This window comes from Mesoplodon densirostris, chromosome 2 (assembly GCF_025265405.1).
Source record: "Mesoplodon densirostris isolate mMesDen1 chromosome 2, mMesDen1 primary haplotype, whole genome shotgun sequence".
Classification (NCBI taxonomy): domain Eukaryota; kingdom Metazoa; phylum Chordata; class Mammalia; order Artiodactyla; family Ziphiidae; genus Mesoplodon; species Mesoplodon densirostris.
In genome coordinates this window covers 118,621,704-118,644,995 of record NC_082662.1, presented here as the reverse complement: position 1 = coordinate 118,644,995, position 23,292 = coordinate 118,621,704, and the positions used below count along the sequence as shown (strand labels likewise).

At 36.9% G+C, this 23,292-nt stretch overlaps 2 pseudogenes; both read left to right on the top strand.

Annotated features, from left to right (window-relative positions):
* The first annotated feature begins 3,876 nt into the window (after positions 1–3,876).
* On the top strand, positions 3,877–4,778 carry LOC132483070 (olfactory receptor 10J5-like; annotated as a pseudogene).
* Positions 4,779–19,295: 14,517 nt separating this feature from the next.
* Positions 19,296–19,477, top strand: LOC132483068 (ATP synthase subunit ATP5MJ, mitochondrial-like; annotated as a pseudogene).
* Positions 19,478–23,292: the final 3,815 nt, after the last annotated feature.

Below are 23,292 nucleotides of genomic sequence, written 5' to 3'. Positions count from 1 at the left end.
AATCTTCATGATTAAAACATTTGCTATACTATCTTTTCATTGTATATTACTCCATTTCAGTGTTCTTATTTTCCCAAGAGGAGAATCTGCAATTACATTTCTCTCTGTCTGTCTCATCTTTCATTGTCTCACACTGTCTTCTTCTTTGTTTTTGTTGACTTTTTACAAATTCTTGGGTAGCCTCTTCCTATCAGAGGGGTATACCAAGAATAATTTTAAGTGTTTCACCCAAGACCACATGTTTTGACATTGGCAGTTTCCAGATCAGGTTCCAGATTTTCCAAGTCCTAGACAATTCCCATGTTTCTTACATCACAATGAGACCTTATGGAACTGTGGATCTAGCAGTGACAGATTTGCAGGCATAGAATCTTATTTGTGGCCAAATGAGAATCTTTTAAAAAATCAACTTAGAGGAGCTGTAATAGATTACATAATATTGTACTATACAATATTATGCAGTATGATAAATACCATGCAGTGTAAATAACAACAAAATGTACCAATTTAAGTATACATTTTGGTGGATTTTGATAAATTTATGTACCTGTATAACTACCATCATAATCAAGAACATTTCCTTCATCCCTAAAAGTTCCCTAGTGTTCTGTTGCAGTCAATTCCCTAACAGTTCTGGCAACTACTGCTTGTTTTCTTGCAGTATAAAATAAAATTATATTTTCTAGAGTGTTCTATAAATGGAATTACACTGTATGCGCTTTTTTGTATCTACTTCTTTGATTCATTATAATGTTTTTAAAGATCAGTCATGTTGTTTGTATTAGTAATCTGTTCCTTTTATTGCTGAGCAGTATTTCATTACACAGGTACACCATAAACATTCGAGTTGTTTCCAGTTTCTGGCTTTTAGGAATAAAGCTTCTAGGAACATTCATGTACAGGTCTCTGTGTAGACACATATTTTAATTTCTCTTGTGTGAATACTTAGCAAAAATATTGAATTATGGGCTAAGCATATATTTTCCTTTCTAAAAATATGCCAAACTCTTACAGATTGGTTGTACCATTTTACATGGCCACCATCAATGTTTAAGAGTTCCAGTTCTTTCAGTTCCTTGACAATATTAGGCTTTGTTTTAAATTTTAGCCATTTGAGTGAGTGTATAGTGGTATCTCATGGTGTTATTTTACATTTCTCTGGTGACTAATGATGTTATGATGTTGAGTATCCTTTCATGCACTTATTGACCATTTGTATATCTTCTTATGTAAAATGTCTGTTTAAATATTTTTCCAATTTCAAAAATGCATCTTAGTACTGAGTTGTAAGAATTCTTTACATATGTCTAAACTTTTATTCAGAATGTATATTGTGGATATTTTCTCCCAGTCTGTGGCTTTCCTTTTTGCTTTTCTAACAATGTCTATTGAAGAATAGAAGATTTATTTTTATGAAGTTCAATTTGTGATTTTGTCCTTTTATAGTTTATTGTTTTTATTTTGTATCTAGGAACTTTGCTTATTCCAAGGTCATGATTTTATCACATTTTTGTCTAGAATTTTTAGTTTTAGCTTTTATATTTATGTCTTTGATTCATGTTGAGTTGTTATTTTGTGTATGGCATGAGGGTAAAGTTTGAGGTTTATTTTTTTTCCATTTAGATATCCAGTTGTTCCAGAAACATTTGTTGAAAATACTATTATTGAGATACTTTAGAACTTTATCAAAAATCAGTTGATCGTATATGTGTGGATTATTTTTGAACTGTGTTTTTTTTCATTGATCTGTATGTCTATCCTTACACCAATACCATGCTGCCTTGATTACTGTAGTCTTCAACTGCAGTAGTGTAAGTTCTTTAACTTTTAAAATTTTTTTGAGATTGCTGTGGTATTCTTGGTTCTTTGCATTTCCATATACATTTTAGAATGGGCATATGTTTTATTATCCTGACTAGAGGATTTGTTATCCTAATCTTATGAGGGTCATTATGAATCTAGAAAATGGAATAGACAGTAGACATTATTTAAGGAAGAGTTCCATTGAATGTGATGATGAGGTAGATATGGTTCCAAAATGCTGACCTTGATTGACTGGAATATGGGTGAGGTCATCGAGGAGGACAGAGGAGTTGAGATGGAGAGACTTTTCCAAATCTAAGAGGGTAAATGTTTAGTTTTTGAAAAAATAAAATTTATTATGTCAGCAAGACCCACAAATAGAGAAGTCCAGAGGAAGGTACATCATAAACTTGGAGAAAAGACTGTTGATGGAAATAGAGATCTGAGAGCAATTAATTTAGAAATTATAACTGAAAAAATTGAGGAGAGCATGAAGAGAAAATAGCAAGGGCCAAGGATTGACCAAAGAACAACATTTCCAACTACAATATAGGTGAAATGAGCAACTTCATGGAAGAGAACTGAGTGCTGAGAAAAGAGAAAAAATAGTGTGGTGTCATGGAAACCAAGGTCAGAGAATGTTTCCAGGAGGCAGGGTTTTCAGAAGTGTAAAATGAATCAGAAGGACAAGAGAAAGAGGAAAAAGCAAAGTCTGACAGTTTTAGCAGTGAAGACTTCTTTGACATTTGAGAGAACAGTTTTGTGGGAGGGACTGTGATGAAGCTGACTTTCAGGGAATTATGGGAGGTGGGAGAGGAAGTCTATTTCAGTAATTCTGAAAATGAAAGGAGGGAGAACAATGGAATGGTCATTGTAGAGAACCACAGGATCAGATGTATGCTGTCCATACAGGCTGTGTACTCTTGCTTTTCAACAGAGGGGACTAGTGCACTGTTTCTTGTAATTATATCAAATTCTGTGTTCACCAGATTTTTAAAAATAGATAGCTAGTGGGAACCTGCTGTATAGCACAGGGAGCTCAGCTCAGTGCTCTGTGGTGACCTAGATCGAAGTGGGGGGAGGGAGGTCCAAGAGGGAGGGTATATAGGTATGCATATAGCTGATTCACTTCATTGTACACCAGAAACTAACACAACATTGTAAAGCAGTTTTACTCCAATTAAAATAAAAATTGGTAGGCCAGTTCAGCTCCAAGTAGCTGGCAGACTCCTTTCTCCTCCTCTCTCAACTCTGGTACTTACATTCCCTTGTCCACACCTTGAATTGTCCTAATCCTTTCCTATTACAGTGGAAACTAGACAATGTTCTCCCAATTACCCAACTCTTTTCCTGACTTCATTCTTAAAAGTACTACTGGAGTCAGCAAAAATGATTACTGTGGCGGGACTTGAGTGAACTCTTTCAGTAGAGTGATCACAACAGAAGTTGTTTTGTAGTTGTTCTTTGAGGGTGTGGTGACATATTTGGACCACATTCTCTCTCTGAAATGAGGTTTCTAGATTCAGAACTCAACTGAAATACTGTGTAAAAGTTCTTGGTGGCCCTGTTTCCAGATCCAGGGACTGCTTATCACAGTTCGTCATCTTCAAGTCTACTTCCTTCTGCTATATATCCCCTTCGAAACTCTCATCTTTATCATTTTCTTGACATGCACTTTATTAGTGAGCCCTTTGTTCCTAGAGTTTGTTTTAAGTGGTGGATATCATTACTGATAGGGACACAGAGCATTACTCTTTCCTGGCTGTTCTCTTCCCCTTCCTAACATCACTATGATGGGTGTGTGGTGAGCATTTGCTTGGAAGTCTTCATGCACAGGGGAAGTTTGCTCCATAGTGATCATGTTCACATGTATAAGCCCCAAAGAGACAAAAGTAGTTTTCTTTCTTTCTGTGCCAGGGCCATACACGTGAGCTTGTTGGTCACAAGGGGGGAATTGGACTCACTCTCTCAGTTCAGCTGTCATTGTCCCTTGCTGTGAAGTCCAATTGCTGATGGGAATTTTCCCCTTGATGACTGATTCCTTTTATTGCTTTAGGGCACTGATATAGTGAAATGCAGAGAAAGAACTTCACAGAGTGGCAGAATTCATCTTCCTGGGGTTCTCTATCTTTGGAAAGCACCAGATAACCCTCTTTGTGGTTTTCCTTACCATCTCCATTTTCACTCTGGCTGGGAACATCATCATTGTGACCGTCATTTGTGTTGTCCTTCACCACCACATACCCATGTGCTTCTTCCTGAGCATGCTGGCTAGTTCTGAGACCGTGTACACATTGGTCATCGTCCCACGAGTGCTTTCTGGTCTTATTTTTCATAACCAGCCTATCTCCTTGTAAGGCTTTGGAACCCAGATGTTCTTTTCTGTCATCTTGTGACTAATAATTGCTTCTTGATCACAGCTATGGGCTATGACTACTATGTGGCCATCTGAAAACCCCTGAGGTACACAGTTCTCATGAACAAAGGAGTGTGTGCTAGGTTAGTCTGTGTGTCCTTTGGCACTGGTCTGGTTATGGCATTTCTCCATATAATGACCATGTTCCATTTGCCCTTCTGTGGCATTTACCCAGTCATGAAACTTTCTTGCATTGATACCACTATCAATGAGATTATCAATTATGGTGTAAGTTCAATATGTGATTTTTGTTCCAGTGGGCCTGTTCTTCACCTCCTATATCCTCATTATCTCTTCCATCCTTAAGATGCCTTCAACCAAGGGCTAGAAGAAGACCTTCGCCACATGTGCCTCCCACCTCACTGTGGTCATGGTCCACTATGGCTGTGGCTCCATTGCCTACCTCAAGCGCAAGTCAGAAAATGCAATAGAAAAATATCTTCTTCTCTCTGTGACCTACACCATCATCACTCCTCTGCTGAACCCTGTTATTTACAGTCTGAGGAACAAGGAGGTCAAAGATGCCCTACATAGAGCTGTGGGCAGAAACATTTCTTAACAGATTGAATTGTTTTGTCAGGAAAACTTTGGTCCAGTGTAATGTGTGTCTACTCATAAACATGCCATGATTCACAAGTTCATCAAATACAATGTGGAGAATAATGTCAAAGAGTTGAAATGCTTTTCCTTCTCATGCTCTAAGGGCAAAGCGGAAAGCAAGGTTTTTGCTCTGTCAAATTTTGTTACCAGATACAAGAATCATTCCAAGCCAGATTAAGACTACTTGTTTCTGTGCCTGAGGAGTTCTGCTTGCAAACCTCTTTTGGCCCTCACTTTACCTGGCTCCTCTCAGACAGTCAAATCCTTAACCTAGTGTGGTAAGGAGGAGTGGAGAAGAGGCAGTTGGAACAGATGTGAAAGAGGTCTTAGGAAGTGAAGCTGCAGAGACAGTCTGATGATGGCTTTCATTCTCAGAAGTTAACTCAATTGCCTCGTGACAGTCATTTCAGAAACGATTTTCTTAATTCTTGCTGATTGAAGAATGAACAGCCTCAGCAAAAAGGGTCATTTCTTTCATTATCCAGCCATGTTAGCTCCTTAGCTAGTATTCATTTCTGTGTGTCTCCCTTCCTTCTTTGCAATCAAGGCAAAAATCTCTGTCGTTTCTAGAGGCTAAGCTGGGAGAGAATGTATTGGTGGCTGTCCTCTATAACTGCACTTTTATCCAGATGTACTTTTTATAAACACACTTCTTTTTTCAACCTATGGAAGGCTTTCAGATTTAAAACTTCTATGTAGTAACTGCAGTGGCATTGAAGTAGTTGTCTTAGATACTGGCTATTCTGATTGCAGAGTCTAAGGCAAATGTCATTGAATTCCCTTCTATCAGCAAGAGTGCAAAGTCATCCTTCTCCCAATACAATTTTTATCAAAATAATCATATTCATGCTACGTTATTTTATATCCTCAATGAGGAAGGTTGTGGGAATATTTTTTAATAGGCTTTTCTTTTTTCAAATTTATTTAATTTATTTATTTTTGGCTGTGTTGGGTCTTCATTGTTGCACGCGAGCTTTCTCTAGTTGGTGTGAGCGGGTGCTACTCTTCGTTTCGGTGCACGGGCTTCTCATTGTGGTGGCTTCTCTTGCTGTGGAGCACAGGATCTAGAGCACAGGCTTCAATAGTTGTAGCATGTGGGCTCAGTAGTTGTGGCCTGCAGGCTCTAGAGCGCAGGCTCATTAGTTGTGATGCGTGGGCTTAGTAGCTCAGCGGCATGTGGGATCTTCTTGGACCAGGGCTCGAAACTGTGTCCTCTGCCTTGACAGGTGGATTCTTAACCACTGTGTCACCAGGGAAGTCCATGTGGGAATATTTTTTGTGGATCTTACTGCTAGTTTATCTCTGCTGTGAGACAGAGCTGGAAGATACGAAGAGACACTGATACGGCAACATGTCTTTTCACACACTTCTATTGTGATTCCATCCCCAGGGTAGTTCCTGTCCCTTACTTTCCAGTTTTATTTTTCTGTTCTGAACCACAGAAATAGTATTGCTGCATCTTCTAGGTGACCTGTAATTTATTCTGTGTTCCACAGATCCTGATGTGAGGAGGTCAACAGGGCTGGGGTTCTTTGTCCAGTGTCCTTCGTTGCAGGCTCTCACAGTTGGGTGACATCATAGCTGATGTCAGAGTCTCTGTGATAAACATTGCTGGGTATCCCTCTAGGAGAGGTATCTCAACCTGAGGTTCATAGTGCCTTGAGGAGTAGTGTTTGGAAGGGCTTAGAGGGGTTTTGCACTTTATGGAATTATTTACTAGATTTTGTGCACAAGTATGAATGTGTCATTTCCATCATATTCTCAAAGAATTTTCTCTGGTATAAGTATTTCTTCCCTCAAACCCTAGCAGAAATATACCACAGAATCCAATTTTCTTCTTTTATAGATCATTTGCTTCCATAATTTCCTTAAACTCTCTTAGAGAAGCACTCTTTGACCCTGTCCACTTTTGCCTATGTGGGCACTGCTATTTTTCATTAAGTTGGGGGAAATAGAAGGTGTGTGTGGTTCTCAGCTGGGAAGCTGAGGGATAATGGGGGGTGGAAAGATATCAGAAGGCATGTGTGGTCTTCTATGTTGAAAGGTTTCTGGTCTTCTCTCATCCCATCCCCTCCATTCCCTAAGTGTTTAGATATCATTCTTGTCCCTCTCCCTCACACTTCATGCATGAGTAAATTGCCCACTAATGTTAGTTGTTTTACACACTTTGCATGACTTTAGACTCACTGGAGGAAGCAGCTCCTACAGGAGCAGTGCAACAAATAGTACAAGAGTGGGTAGGCCTATGTGGTCTCATATCCTTCCAGTATGATGAATCAGGAACAGTGAATCGTTTTATTGCTCTCTCCTGTAATTATGCATGTTACTTAGATTGCTGGCTAATGTGGAGGCTATCTTCATTATCTTCTTTCTTTTTGTTATAATTCTCTAATGTCTCACTCTACCCATATTTCTTTATCTTGCTTCTCTTGTGCATTGCACATACCTCTTTTCTTTTAGCACTTTTTTTTGTTTATCTCTTCTGTGCATCAGAAAAATAACCATAATATCAGTTATTTATTCAGTCTGTGTATTTCTCAAGCACTGGGTGTTAAGCAGTTAACTAGCTGTGGGGTTACAGTAACGAGTATTACAGGGACTCTGTTTCAAGTTATTCACAGTCCGATGGGGAAGACAGACAAAATAGCAAAGAATACCAAAACTTGCTCTAGGCATACATACAGGATTGTTGTTTGGGGTCAGGAGTGTTGTGCAAAAAAGAGAACTGGTCAAATCTATTTAGAAGGTCAGAAAATAATTCAGAGAGGTAATAGTTAATTAACTTTTTGTGGCATTGGGTCATTTGAAGTCTGGGAGAGGGATGAGGGAGGACAGTCAAGGGAAAGAAAAGAGCCTGAGCAGAGACACACAAGCCTGAAAAAGCTAGATGTACTAGCAGGTGGGTATTATTCATCTCTGTATGCCCATTGTTGTATTGAATATTAGCCTGACAAATAATAGGTACTTAATATACCTTTGGAAACATGCATGTGTGAACAAATATTAAGTATAAGGTCTTTTCCAGGAATCTCTAGTTTTTTGTTTGGATAGACATATCATATCATATTCCCTCTGCCTGCCATATAAACTTCCCTCACCTAAAGTAAACTAACAGAAAATGACAAAGTAGAGGTGACAACCTTGGGAGCATAGTTGAAATTACTTTTCCCCATTGCAGGATTGCCTATAAACAGTTCTCACTTGCTCCATAAGCTCAGTTGACATTCATGCATTTATTAAAATTAGTCACTTAAAACTGGGCTGGAGGAAAAAAATCCTTCTTTGGAAGGAAACTGGATTAATACTAGGATAATATGTTTTAGCCATAACCAGAAAAATAACAGACTTGAAACTGATTGCTTGATAGCTTGACATATAAAACCAAGAGTTAAGATAGTTTAATACTTAACCTCTTAGGAAAAAAAATGTGAAACAGACTATTACAGATCTTAAACATTCTGAAATAGGATTTTCAGTGTTGACTTTGTAGCTTCTCTAGAGAAAAACCAGTTTCACCTGATATCCTTTCACACTCCCTACTTGCAATGCATGATGGATTAGAGAATATAGTTGCAGCCCTACCAACAATAAGTAGAATAAAACATTTTCTTAATGAGTATAAATGTTTCCAGGAGGAGAGAGGAGGGAGGTAGGCAGGAGGGATAAAATTAAGCCATATTAAGACAGTAAGTAAGTGACCCACAGGGCTTAATTTTTAAAAAGGCATATTTAAAAGGTGCAAGATCCCAGATCAGTTTTGATGTTGCTGCTGAATGAAGTATGTACACATGTGTGGTAGCATATGTATTCATGTGTGTGTGTGTAAGTATGCATGTATATTTTTGTGAGGGGAGAGATAACATTTGGGAGTTTTAGATGTGATGAATGCTATGGTCAAAGGTATTGATAATAATGCTTTATTGGAATTATTTTATAGCTATCCCTAATATGTATGTAACTCTTTACAGTTCACAAAGGTCTTTCACATTCATGACCTCATTTGATGATAACAGCACTGTGTAAGATAAATATTACTACCTCATTTTCAGAGAAATACACTGGGGGTAGAGTAAGGGACTTTCCTAAGGGCACATACAACATTAGAGATAGAAGTAGGACTAAAAATGGAGGCTCAATTACAGATCTATTAATCCTAAATTCCATGCTCTTTCTGTTACTCCATCCATATGTACAAACACATACAATTTATTCTAATCAAGGAATTTACACGCTCACACACACAATTTATTCTAATCAGGGAATAAGTTATGATGAATGAGTAAACTTTATGTTTTAGATGCTGGAGCTTCATTTCAGTCAGTATTGATAGACTCTTCCTGAAATGTTCTGTTTTCATTCCTGCCTTTGTAAACAAAGTATATTGAACCTCATGAATATATTTCTTTAAATGTTTACCATAAGCATTTAAAATTACCTTGTATTGTGGTGCATTGATATCGTCAGTTGAAACTGAGCTTATGTTAGAGTCTTTGAGTTAACAAAGAGTTAAATGACCCACATATTAACAGTATTTTGTGAATTTTGTGTTAGCATTATATGATTTCTGACTTTTTAAATGATTCATTTTGTTACATCAACAAATATGACATACACATCCACTCTGAGTATTAGGCACTGGGTTAGGCACTAGATGCAGAGATAAGACCTGAGCCTTGCTCTTGAGTAGCTTACAATCTGCTTGCAGCTGAGTTCAGTAGAGTGTGATTAGTGCTATACACAGAGTACCATGTAACCCTAAAGAAGAAAATGACATGACTCAGTTGGTGACTTCATCCGTTCATGTATTGGAAGATTCAGGTCAAGGTGAATGAATTTAGCAAGTCCAAATACTGTGCTGTAGGGAGACTTCCTGACATTGTCTACTCAAAGATGGCAAGTGCACCAAGATTAATGAATCCAAGTATTTCTATAATGTATCCTCCACAATGCCCAGTATACAATTAAATGTTCACCATTGGAATGGACAGAAAAATATGACCCATAATCAAGAGAAAGCTAGTCTGTATAAGTTAACCTTAAGATGGCCCAAATTAGTAGTCAGGGACTTAAAAGCAGGTAGTATACATAGGTCCAAAGATTTACAGGAAACCATGCTCTTATTGAACAAACAGATGTGGAATCTCAGTTAAGAAATGAGAGCTGTAATAAGAAAGAAATAGAATTTATAGAACTGAAAGTTAAAATATTTGAAATGAAATATTTACTAATCTTCTTAACAGAAAATTGTAATTGGTAAAAGGGTCAATTAACTTGAAGATCAAATTCAATAATTTCTATTGATCTAAGAACAGAAAAGAAATGAATGAAAAGTCTCAATGATTCATGCAACAATACAAGAAGTCTAATGTCCATGTAACTGGAGTCTCAGAGAGTAGAATATGTCACAAAAATATCTGGAGATTCATTGGCCAAATTAGTGAGAAATGTAAACTTATGGATCCAAGAATCTCAGTGAATCCCAAACAGGATAAATAAAAAGAATCAAATCTATGTACATCAGAGCTGAATCTTTAATAAACAAAGATAAAGAAATCTTGAGGGCTTCCCTGGTGGTGCAGTAGTTGGGAATCCACCTGCCAATGCAGGCAACACAGGTTCGAGCCCTGGTCTGGGAAGATCCCACATGCTGTGGAGCAACTAAGCCCATGTGCCACAACTACTTAGCCTGCGCTCTAGAGCCCATGAGCCACAACTGCTGAGTCCAAGTGCCACAACTATTGAAGCCCATGCACCTAGAGCCCATGATCCACAACAAGAGAGGCCACTCCAATGAGAAGACTGTGCACCGCAAAGAAGAGCAGCCCCCACTCGCTGCAACTAGAGAAAGCCCGTGGGCAGCAATGAAGATGCAACGCAGACAAAAATAAATAAATTAATTAATTTTTAAAAAATCTTGAAAGTCACCAGGTTAACGTGGTAAATTAAATATAAGGGAACAATGATAATAATTTCACTGACTTCTAATTGAAAACAATGGAGGCCAGAAAACAGTTGACTGACGTTTTTAGTGTTGTCAGAATTCTATATCCAGTAAAAAATATCATTCAAAAATTACATATATATATGTGAAATAAAGATATTTTCAGGTAAGTAAAAATTGAGATAATTATACACTACCAGAAATGATAAAGGAAATTCTTAAGACTGAAGGGATATGACACCAGATGCAAACTATAGATATATAAAGAAGAATGAAGATCACTATGGATATATAAAGAGGAATGAAGATATGTTAATATGTGAGTAAAAAAAGGTATCTTGTTTTTCTTTCAGCTGTTTTAAAGGATATATTATAAGTTAAAGAAAATATTATGGTATAGTATTGTGAGGCTTATAACATATATAGATGTCATATACATGACAACTGTAGCATAAAGAAAGAGGTAAATATAACTATATTTTTATGATGCCTTTGTTTAACAAGAAGTGGTACAATTTTAACTAAGAAAGATTGTAATAAGTTAAGAGTGCATACCCATAGAACAATAATGAAAAGAATAATGCAATGAGGTATACCTATGAAGGCAGTACAGAAATAAAATAGAATACTAAAAATATTTAAGTATTTTAATATTTAAGAAGTATATTAATATTTAAGAAGGAATAAAGGAACAGAGGAACAGCTAACAAATGAGACAAATAGAAAAAATAGTAAAAGAGTAGACTGAAATTCAATGGTATAGAGAACTGTATTCAACCTAGGTATATGGTTGACCCTTCAGTGATGTGGAGGTTCAGGGTGCTCACAACACGCCCCTACTACCCCCGTCCCAGCAGTCGAAAATCCACATATAACTTTACAGTTGGCACTTTGTATCTGTGGTTCTGCATTTGTGAATTCAACCAACCTCAGATTGTAAACATAGTAATATATGTATTGAAAAAAATCCACTTATAAGTATACCTGTGCAGTTCAAACCTGTGTTGTTCAAGGGTCAACTGTACTAAACATGTCAGTGAAAAGGCAGATGTTGTCAGAATGGATAAAAACAAGCAAGACTCAACTATACACTATTTAAAAGAGAAATTTGACAAAAATACACAGATAAATTAAAAGAAAAAGTGTAGGGAAAGATATACCATGCAAACTCTAATTGTACTGAAGGGGTTATATCTTCTAGAACTTCTTTAGCAATTTCTGGTAGTGTAGAAATTATCCCAATTTTCACTTATCTTAAAATGCCTTTACTTTCACCTTCATTTTTCATTAATATCAGACAAAGTAGATTTTAAAGCAAGAAATATTACCATAAATAAAATAGGGAGATTTTATTAAAATGAAAAGCTAATTCATCAGTAAGACATGACAATCTTAAATATACATGCTCCTAGTAATAGAGTTCTAAAATAGATAAACAAAAACTAAGTTAAAGAGAGAAATAGATAAATTTACAATTCTGATTGGGGATTTCAATACTCGCTTAGCAATTGATTGAATGAGTAGACAGTAAATAAGCATATAAAACAGCTGTTCCATGTTTTAGTACATTTGACATTTTGATATTTATAGAACCTTCCAACCAACAACAGCAGAATACACTCTTTTTTCAAGTGCACATGGAAGCAAGAGTGGACATATGAATCATAAGACTCAATATATTTATAAGGATTGGAATCATAAAAATATGTTCTCTGACCATAGTGGAATTCAATTCTAAATCAAACAAAAAAAAATCTGGGAAAAACATTTAGAAATTAACACACGGCCTAAAAACTGGTGGGTTAAAGAATAGATTATAAGGGAAATTGGAAAATATTTGGAATTGAATAGAAATTAAGATGTAAGATATTAAAACTTGTGAGATTCAGCTAAAGCAGTGCTTAGAAAATATGGTTGCTTAGTGTAAAAAAGAAGTGTTATCAGTCATGGTCCATTCAGGAGATAGAAATCACACAGCAATTTGAATAATGAAAGTTTAATATAATGGATTAATTGTAACATGGGATTACTGTTGGTTCAGTGATGTGTGGGGTCACAAATGGCCAGATGACCGTCTCACCTTCTAATTAAATTTAATTATTTCTGTTCCATTCCCTGGTTAGAAATATTTTGCCCATGAGAACTAAGACCAGTGGAGCTAAGGATGCTGGGACAGGAAGAAAAATCCTGCAAGTGAGTTATTAGGTGAAATGGGAGTAAAAGGAGCCACTACCACTTCCACCCCTTAACTCCTGGACCCATGAATTCTGGCTATATAATTGTCTGATTCAGAACATACACTGATTTAAAACAGAACACTATCATTTTAAGATATCTCAAAACTGGTGGAATAACTGAGTCATTAGTAAGCCATTCATCTTTCAAATACATCAGCTATTTCTGGATGATGGAATATGCAGTAAGACTAGTTAATTCCATAAGCATGAGTCCATTGCTGTACTTCCTGTATTGTTAAATGAGTTCCTTTACCGGATGCAATGCTGCGGGGAATGCCATGATGGTAGTTAAGGCATTCTGAGTGTCCACAGGTGGTAGGACTGGCAGAAAGCATTAGGGGTAGGGAAAGCAAATCTGTTTTCAGAATTTGTGTCTATTCCAGCAAAGATAGATTTCTGCCCCTTCCATTATGAAAGAGGTCCGTTATCATTAACCTGACACCAGGCTGTTTCTTAAAAAGAAATGATGTCATATTTAGGGGTTATTATTAGTTGCTGCTTTTAGCAGGTTGGGTGCTCAGCAATGATGTTATCCAGGTCAGATTTGATAAGGGGAAGTCCATATTGTTGAGCCTAAGTATAGGTTTCATCTCTGCTAACATGGCCGTTTTATTCATGGAAGCCTTTGAACAAACACTAAGGTAGCTGAGGAGAAAGGCTGATTGACATCTACCATGCATGTCATTTTGTCCATCTGACCCCTATAAGCCATCATTTTGATTGATGAGCCATAGTGAGATTTTGGGTACCAAAATGTTAGCATAAATTTTGGGCCATTGTCAAGTAATCCTTGAAAGGTCTTGGTATTTCCTGTTACTTGGTGAAGTCACTCTAGTATATGGATATAGGTCCCTTTGGGGGAAGGTTTGGTGGAAGATTTACAGTGTTTGTATTAATGATGCAGGGTACTTCCTCAAGGAGACTTGGCCTCCCTTTCAGTAAAGGGGCTCTTGATCTTTGAATTGACATAGGTTTGGAAACTGGTTGATAGACTATGATGCTCCACTGTGTTGACTCAAATCAGGTAATAGGTGTAGTGTTAGCTCTGGTCTCACACACAGTGGATCAGTTGGTTCAGGGACCTACCTGGTCATTATTTCCTCAGTTCTCTAATGTAAAATTAGAATAGACATGCTCAGTAACTGCTCAGTAACAAGCTCAGTGGCTCCCTGACATACAGGCCATGTGGTAGGAAGTGCTAAGTGGAAGCCCCTAGAATTTCCTCCCCCTCTCAAGATAGTAAATGAGAAGCAATATCACATTACTGTGGGAATTGTAGAGATGAATTGAAAAAGCAGGGGTTGTAATACTCATCACATCCCTATTTAATTCCTCCAGTTTGGCCTGTGAATAAGCCAGATGTGTATTGGAAAATGACTATGGGCTATTGTAAACTTAATCAGATTGTGATGACAGTTTCTGTTGCTGTCCCAGATGTAGTGTTGTTACTGGAGCAAATCCACATAGCATGTCACACTTGGTAAGTAGCTATTGACCTGGATAACTTTTTCTCCATACAAATTTTAAGTACAGTCAGAAGGAGTTGCTTTTACCTGGCAGTGCTAGTAGTGTATTTTCAGTCTTGTTTTAGGGCTATGACAATTCTACTGCTCCCTCTCATAATATAGACCACAGAAATCTTGTTTGTCATGACATTGCATAGAATATCACATGTACTAGTGTATTGATGACATTGTGCAAATTGGATCTGTTGAACAGAAAGTAGCAATTACTTCGTTGCCTTCATAAGTATGAGAGGGTAAGTTATAATTCTATATCAGTCAAGGCCCAGTTAGACAAATGTCACTCGGTAATTTGAATAGGGAGTTTAATATAAAGAATTGGTAGCTATAACAAGGAACTGGAGCAATAAGATATTGGATAGCAATTAAGATAATTCTAAAGAATACAAGAATAGTAGATATAAGGAACAGATACTATCCCTAGGGCTAAGATAGGATATTGTGGGAAATAAATTTTCTCTAGATTTTTTTAGTGATCTTATAAAAACCTCAGTTTCCTGAGCCATGGAAATGCATACACTATCAGAGTAGAAGGTTTGCTTTCATTTCTCCTAGGAACATTTTACTCCTTACAATGAGGATTAGGTCTGACACCATTTGTTTCTTTGATGGTGGAGCTAATTGCTTCCATACAATAAGCTTCTCTTATCTCCCCAAGAGCCATACGGTTACATTTCTGGTAAGGCACCTAAGTTGTAGCATTATCTCTCTGCTTGTTTACATTTCAAAAGGGGTGGAACCTGGAGCCACGAAGAAATTTCTAGGTTGTAAAAGCCATAGACAGTCTATTATCTTCTTCCTGGAAAGATTTATGGGCATAACAAAAGATTAGAATAAGGATTCTTTGCATCCTGTCTCCAAGGAGACTCTCTCAGAAGGAGAGAGAGAAAAATAAACTCTTTCCTCTGTATAAATGGAAGACATTTATATTTCTCCATCTCTTGCATACAGAATGGTCCTGCCACTTGTGTAGGATACATTTTCCATCTGGTTCTTATCATATCACTTTGCAGGGTTGCAAATGTGGAGAGACTAGTGATCCAATGTTATTCTGACTGTTGATTGTGTGGTGAGCATAATAAGAAATCTGCTCTGATTCAGAAACCTCATGTGTGCATTCAAGAAAATTTAATAAAGATGAATGTTAAAAACTCAACAAACACCTGAGGAAGAGACAACCCTTCCTGCATAAGGGCTAATATCCAGACCTTATTGGAGAGGGCACAGCATCAACCCACTGTATGACAGAGACATTGCAATGTGCCATGCTGGGAGAACTTGATGGAAATTCACACTTTGGAATGTACCAGAAATCTGCCCTCTAGTGTACTGGGGAAAGCTATTCTGAAGGTAGTGTCTTGCTGGAGACACTTTACTATGTAAAGAAGGATGCTGAGGGAATTTGCTTATTTTTGGGTGCTATTGATTGCCATGCACTGCAGAGCGGGATGTTGGAATATCTGCCCATGTTGCAGGAACTTGCTGCTGGTGAAGCCAAGTCATGCTGAAGAAAACTGCCAAGTGGAGCTTAATGGAAATGGAAAGTCCCTTCTTCCTGCAGTGTGTCTAACAGTGCTCTGAAATGACAAAGCTTAACATTGTACCAGCTGTCAAGGGCCCAGCTCAGTTTCTTTAGAGCAAGCAATGAAGGCAAATTTGAAGTTGAAGGCCAATAAATTGATAAATGGCACACAAAGAAAAGTGTAACATCAATTATATATTGCTCCTTCCACTCAGGAGGGAGCAACTACTACTTTATTAGTCCTTTCACCATAAAAAAAATAATAAAGTGGGAAAAACATATGAATCAACTGTTTTCAGATTTTAGACAATAAGCAGTGAAAGACTGTGATTCTGGAGGAAATAAAAACACAAAATTTAAGCTCCATGATTTCCCTGAGCATTTGCTTAAAGGATCTTTGCAAAACATGGCATAGGGAAGTAGAGTCTAAGCATGAGCTGAGGAGACAAATGTTGAAATTTAGAGATGGCAACATGGCTGGAACTTGTGGGGCAGAGTAGCAGAGAAGAGGAAGCTGCACAAAATAAAACCTGCAGAACTATGCATAAGCATCTCTTGGTCTTTTGCAGAATACTAAGGTATATGTATGTGGAGCCAGGCATTAGAAGGCTGGCATAGAACTATTATGGGGAAATGTGAGCTAAACAGAGGTTCTGATGTTTACATGTGGCTGCAAGACATTGGTGTTTGACAAACTAGAGCAGAAAAGCTTAACTGAGCGTCCTGGGCCCTCAATTGTAGCCCTAGTAAGACCATACCTAAGGAATAGAGCCACTCTAACTCTAAAGTAAAGACTGAGTCCTGCCCTATCAAACAGAGAGTTCAATCAGGTCAAGCTCAACAGGATCCACAAGTAACCTATATACAACAGAACAATGTTCAACGTTAAAAAATGCAGCACACTACACATGAAATTCAAAATCTCCAGCATTCACTCAAAAACTACTAGATAGGGTTTCCCTGGTGGCCCAGTGGTTGAGAGTCCGCCTGCCAATGCAGGGGACACGGGTTCATGCCCCGGTCTAGGAGGATCCCATATTGCCATGGAGTGGCTGGGCCCATGAGCCATGACCACTGAGCCTGTGCATCCGGAGCCTGTGCTCCACAATGGGAGATGCCACAACAGTGAAAGGCCTGCGTACCGCAAAAAAAAAAAAAAAAAAAAAAACAAAAAACCCTACTAGGTATATGAAGAAGCAGAAAATGTCATTTATAGTCAGAAGAGGGCTTCCCTGGTGGCGCGGTGGTTGGGAGTCCGCCTGCCGATGCAGGGGACGCGGGTTTGTGCCCCGATCCCGGAGGATCCCACGTGCCGCGGAGCGGCTGGGCCCGCGAGCCATGGCCGCGGAGCCTGTGTGTCCGGAGCCTGTGCTCCGCAACGGGAGAGGCCGCAGCGGTGAGAGGCCCGCGTACAGCAAAAAAATAAAAAATAAAAAAAAATAAAAAAAAATATAGTCAGAAGAAAATCAGTCAGAAGAAAGAGATACATACATGAAAAAGGTGATGGAATTAGCAGGCAAGAATGTTAAAACATTACATATATATTCAAGGATTAAAAGAAATCATGAATGTAATGAGAAGAATGAAAGATATTAAATAACAAATGTGCCTTCTAGACATAAAAGAAACACATTATCTGCAAAGAACATTTCACTGGATTAGATTAATAGCAGATTAGGAACTGTAGAAGAAAAACTAATTTAACTTGAAGAAAAAGCAATAGAAATTACCCAGAAAGGAAGACATAAATAAAAGATTAGAAACACAGTTTCAGGAACCTGTGGAAAAAATTCAAACAACCCAATATAAAACCAATTAGAATCCCAGAAGGAAAGAATAGAGACTGAGGAGTGCAGTAAAAATATTTGGATAAATAACAGCAGTACTATTTTAAAATGATAAAAAATTATAAACCCACATAACAATGAAGGTCAATGAAGTGCAAGTAAGAGAAATGCACACACACACACACACACACACAATACATACCAAGACACAGCCAAATCACATTGCTGAAACCAGTGAAGAAGAGGAAAACATCTTAAAAGCAGCAAGAGAAAAAATTTATATATAGAGGAATGTAGAAAAAATTCAGACTTCTTCTTAAAAACAATGCAAGTCAGAAGACAATGGAACAATGTCTTTAACAAGCTAAACAAAAAAGTCTACAAACTTAAAATTTCATATTCAGAGAAAATAGATGTTTTGAGTGTTCATGAAACAATCACCAAAGTAGACCATTTTCTGGGCTTTTTTTTTTTTTATTATTTTTATGGTACGGGGGCCTCTCACTGTTGTGGCCTCTCCTGCTGTGGAGCACAGGCTCTGGACGTGCAGGCTCAGCAGCCATGGATCACGGGCCCAGCCACTCAGCAGCATGTGGGATCTTCCCAGACCGGGGCACGAACCCGTGTCCCCTGCATTGGCAGGTGGAACCCTAACCACTGTGCCACCAGGGAAGCCCCATTTTCTGGGCTTTAAAATAAGTCTTAATAAATATAAGTGGATTAAAATTATGTAACATATCTTCCACGATCATGATGGAATTAAATTAGAAATAAATAACAAATGAATATGGAAGAATCCACAAATATTAAAAAATTAAACAACATACTTTTGAATATCTCATAGGTCAAAGAAGAAATCACATGGGTAATTGGGACATAACTTAAACTGAATGAAAATGCAAGATATAAAAACTTGTGTGATAGAACTAAAGCAGTTCTTAGAGTTTTATAGCTTTGAATGCTTATATTGGTAAAGAAGAAAGGTCCAGATTCAATGATCAGAGCTTCCACTTTAAGAAGCTTAAAAGGGCAGAGGAAGTTAAAACCAAATTGAAAAGAAGAAAATAAATAATAAAGATGAAAACCAAAATGAATTAAATTGAAAACAAAATAAAATAAATGAAACCAAAAGCTTTTTAAAAAATAAATTTGATTAACTTCTAGTCAGACTAACCAAGAAAGAAAAGTCACAATTAAAGAGGGTACATTACTACTGATCCTGTATGTATTAAATGGTTAAGAAAGGAAGATTATGAGAAACTTTGTGTAAATCACTTCAACCACTTACATGAAGTCGTTAAAATCTTTCAAAGTCACAGATGATCAAATTTGACCCAAGAAAAAATAGAAAATATGAGTAGTCCTGCTTTCCCAGCAGGCTCCATGCAGCTCCTGTGCACTCAGTGACCTTTCCAAGTTGTCTGTTGTGACTTAGGGTGGCCTGAGATGCTGATCCTCTGCCCGAGATGTTTCAAAGCCTTATTAAGAACGTTTGGATCCCCATGATGCCCTACTATACCCAAGTTTACCAGGAGATTTGGGTAGGAATGGGGTTGATGGGCTTCATTTTTATAAACTCAGGAGTGCTGATAAAAGAAGTAAAGCCTTGAAAGCTTCTGGTCCTGTGCCTGCTCATGGTCATCATTAACCAGCTTTCTTTGAATGGGATGTTGGTCTGGCTGTGTTGTAGGCAGAACACAAACATGGGACATCGTGTTGACTTGTAGCAGTGCTGCTGCCCTTGTGCATGAATAAATGTACCTGTGAGACCCACAAAAAAAAAAAAAAAGAAAAGAAAAGAAATATGAGTGGTCCTATTTTTATTAAATAAATTAAATTAATTTTGATTTTCCCACAAAGAATATTCCAGGCTTCAATGGCATCACTGGTAAATTCTATCAAAAATTTACAGAACTTGTACAGTTTCTTCACAAACTTCCAGATTAGAGAGGAAGTGAGAGTGTTTTTCACTTTATGAGGCCAGCTTTGTTCAAATTCAAAACCAGATGGTCTTTACACATAACACACATAAAAAGATAATGAAAAAAATATCCCTCATAAACATACTTGCAAAAATCGTTAAGAAAATGCTAGTAAATAAAATCTAACAATATGTAAATGAATCATGCACCATGAACAAGTAGGTTTCCTTTTGGTAATAAAAGATGGGCTTAACATTTGAAAATCAACCAATGAAATTCACGATATTCATAATAAAGGGAAAAAATCATATATGATTAACTTGATTGATTCAGAAAAAAATTAGATAACGTTTAGACTCCATGAAAAAAAATCTTGGCAATGTAGCAATTGAAGGGAATTTTCATAAATGACAGCTATTACTGTAATTAATGGTGAAAGATAATGTTTTATCTCTTAGAACAAGAATAATGCAAAGGTACCTTTTATCACATATATTCAATATTGTCCTGTTTCTAACTAGCACAACAAAGTAAGGAAAAGAAATTAAAGGCATTTAAAAAAGGCATTAAAATTGTAAAGGAATGAATATAAATTGTCTTTGTTCACATATGTTCTGCTTTTGTTTATAGAAAAATTCTACAGCCATACCACTCTGAATGTGCCTGATCTCATCTGTTTATAGAAAAAGCCCAAGAAATTAATAGAAAATGTACTAGAATTAAAAAGCAAATTTAACAAGTTTTCAGAATACAATACCAACATATACAAATACATTGTATTCTAAATAATAGCAAAAATTAGAAAACAATTTTAAATATCATTAAATGTCATTAAAAATAATACTTAGTGATAACTTTTACAAATATGTGAAGATGTCTGCACAGAAAACTATACATTATTGCTGAGAGAAATTGAAGAAAGCATGAATAAGTAAAGATATGTATTATGCACATGGATTGGAAGTTTAATATTGTTAACATGTCAATTCCCCCTAAGTTAGTGTATAAATTCAAACAGTCTCAACCAAAATTCCCGCAGGCTTTGTAAAATAGAAGTTGACAAGTCAGTTTAAAATTTATATGTACATGCAGAAGACCTAGAACAGCCAAAACAATTTTTAAAAAGAAGAAAGGAGAATAAAAAGGTTTACCATAAATCTACATTAAAATAAATGCCCTGGCTATGGAATAATAAAATACATATGAATTGTTGTAACAGAATGGAGAATACAGAATTATTAGATCCATGCATATAAACTACTTTTCAACAATAACGCTGAAATATTTCAGTACAAAGTGATGATTTTAAATATTTTACATTGGATTATCTTTTTATTTTTGAGTTGTAAGAGTTCCTTATATATTTTGGGTACTAGACCCTTATCAGATATGATTTGAAAATGATCTTTTTTTGCCTTCTGTAGGTTGTCTTTTTTTAAATTAAATTAAATTTAATTTTTTAAACATCTTTATTGAAGTATAATTACTTTACAGTGTTGTGTTAGTTTCTACTGTATAACAAATTGAATCAGTTATATGTATACATATATCTCCATATCCCCTTCCTGTTGTGTCTCCCTTCCACCCTCCCTATCCCACCCCTCTAGGTGGTCACAAAGCACTGAGCTGATCTCCCCATGCTATGTGGATGCTTCTCACTAGCTATCTGTTTTACATTTGGTAGTGTATAAAGGTCATTGCTACTCTTTCACTTCATTCCAGCCTCCCCTTCCCCATGTCCTCAAGTCTATTCCCTACCTCTGTGTCTTTATTCCTATCCTGTCCCTAGGTTCATCAGAACCATTTTTTTTTAAGATTCCATATATATGTGTTAGCATACAGTATTTGTTTTTCTTTCTCTGACTTATTTCACTCTGTATGACAGACTCTAGGTCCATCCACCTCACTACAAAAAACTCAATTTTGTTTCTTTATATGGCTGAGTAATATTCCATTGTATATATGTGCCACATCTTTAACCATTCATCTGTCGATGGACACTTAGGTTGCTTCCATGTCCTGGCTGTTGTAAATAGAGCTGCAGTGAATATTTTGGTACATGTCTCTTTTTGAATTATGGTTTTATCAGGGTATATAGCCAGCAGTGGGATTGCTGGGTCATATGATAGCTCTATTTTTAGTTTTTTAAGGAAACTCCATACTGTTATCCATAGTGGCTGTATCAATTTACATTCCCACCAACAATGCAAGAGGATTCCCTTTTCTCCACAACCTCGCCAGCATTTATTGTTTCTAGATTTTTTTTGCATTTTTTTATTAGTTTCTGCTTTATAACAAAGTGAATCAGTTATACATATACATCTGTTCCCATATCCCTTCCCTCTTGCATCTCCCTCCCTCCCACCCTCCCTATCCCACCCCTCCAGGTGGTCACAAAGCACCGAGCTGATCTCCCTGCGCTATGCGGCTGCTTCCCACTATCTATTGTTTCTAGATTTTTTGATGATGGCCATTCTGACTGGTGTGAGGTGATACCTCATTCTGGTTTTGATTTGCATTTCTCTAATGATTAGCAATGTTGAGCACCCTTTCATGTGTTTGTTGGCAATCTGTACATATCCTTTGGAGCAATGTCCATTTAGGTCTTCTGCCCATATTTGGATTGGGTTGTTTGCTTTTTTGATATTGAGCTGCTTGTATATTTTGGAGATTAATTCTTTCTCAGTTGCTTTGTTTGCAAATATTTCCTCCCATTCTGAGGGTTGACTTTTGGTCTTGTTTATGGTTTCCTTTGCTGTGCAAAAGCTTTTAAGTTTCATTAGGTCCCATTTGTTTATTTTTGTTTTTTGTTTTTTTTTCCATTTCTCTAGAGGTGAGTCAAAAAGGATCTTGCTGTGATTTATGTCAAAGAGTGTTCTACAAGTGTTTTCCTCTAAGAGTTTTATAGTGTCCGGTCTTACATTTAGGTATTTAATCCATTTTGAGTTTATTTTTGTATATGGTGTTAAAAAGTGTTCTAATTTCATTCTTTTAGATGTAGCTGTCCAGTTTTCCCAGCCCCACTTATTGAAGAGGCTGTCTTTTCTCCATTGTATATGTTTGCCTCCTTTATCAAAGATAAGGTGATGATATGTGTGTGGGTTTATCTCTGGGCTTTCTATCCTGTTCTATTGATCTATATTTCTGGTTTTGTGACAGTTCCATACTCTCCTGATTACTGTAGCTTTGTAGTATAGTCTGAAGTCAGGGAGCCTGATTCCTCCAGCTCCATTTTTCATTCTCAAGATTGCTTTGGCTATTCAGGGTCTTTTGTGTTTCCAGGCAAATTGTGAAATTTTTTGCTTTAGTTCTGTGAAAAATGCCATTGATAGCTTGATAGGGATTGCATTGAATCTGTGGTTTGCTTTGGGTAGTATAATCATTTTCACAATGTTGATTCTTCTAATCCAAGAACATGGTATGTCTCTCCATCTATTTGTATCATCTTTAATTTCTTTCATCAGTGTCTTATAGTTTTCTGCATACAGGTCTTTTTTCTCCTTCGGAAGGTTTATTCCTAAGTATTTTATTCTTTTTGTTG